The following is a 1008-nucleotide window of genomic DNA, read 5'->3' as shown; positions in this document are numbered from 1 at the left end:
GTGGTAAAGAGTGTGATGCGCTGAAAAAAGAGAGAACAGTACTTGAAGTGTAGTTTCATTCCAGTTGTAAAAATCCGTGTAGAAATCCGTGTAAAGTAATCCTTATGGGGATAATCCGGAAATGGATGTTGGAACGAAGGCTGATATAGCATAGATAGCAGAGGTGAATATATGCCATACTGCGATGGATTTTAGCTTGTTTACTTGAAGAATGGCCAAGTCAAGTGAAGGATGAGCGGTAATTAGGTCAAGTCATGAAGACAGAATGTGAAAGGGGATGGAGGAGAGATAGAGGTGAAGGATGGTAGCGGTATACTTTAATGGTCAGTTTATCTTACAGGATAGAGGGGATGAGCATATAGAGAGAAGGAGGGAAGGGGGAAGATAAGGTTAAAAGGTCTAGTGGGTAGGAAGGAATGCGCGTATGTAGTATATAGGTGGTGGGAGTATGAGTGATAAACTAAGGATAGAGATAAAGGGAGAGATGGGTGGGAAAAGTAGTTAGTAGTATCATATTCAAGAGTGCAGCCAAACCTATTTATAGATGGTGGAAAGGGATTGAGAGAAACGACGTAGTCTGTATGCGTAGGTGGTGTTCTAGTGAATTAGAGAGTAGAAGAAATAGATTTGGGTGTATATATATATGTGGTGATATGATCGAAAGAAAATAATCCTATTCAAAAGATAGTAAAAGATGGATGTTTTTGCCGAGTTGAATAGGTTGCCTGTTGGGGGTCGTGTAATTATGTTGCGTGATCGTTTGTGCAATTTTGCTTGTGATAGAACTTAAATGTGTGGAAAGAACGGTGATTGCAGTTGCTAAACGCTTCGTTATATCGATTAAGTAGAGTGGGAGAATTGTATTTTAAAATATGGAACGCCTCCGTTAGTCAAAGCTTGCAGTTGGAGCGCTGGCCCTGGTATGGAGTTCCAGAATCTAAGATGGACCATTTTAAGGTGTATTGGGTATTTTTGCTTTTGAGGTGATGAATATGATTGGCTAATGTT

This window comes from Octopus bimaculoides, chromosome 5, assembly GCF_001194135.2.
Source record: "Octopus bimaculoides isolate UCB-OBI-ISO-001 chromosome 5, ASM119413v2, whole genome shotgun sequence".
In the NCBI taxonomy this organism is placed as follows: Eukaryota; Metazoa; Mollusca; class Cephalopoda; order Octopoda; family Octopodidae; genus Octopus; species Octopus bimaculoides.
This window is presented reverse-complemented; position numbering follows the sequence as displayed.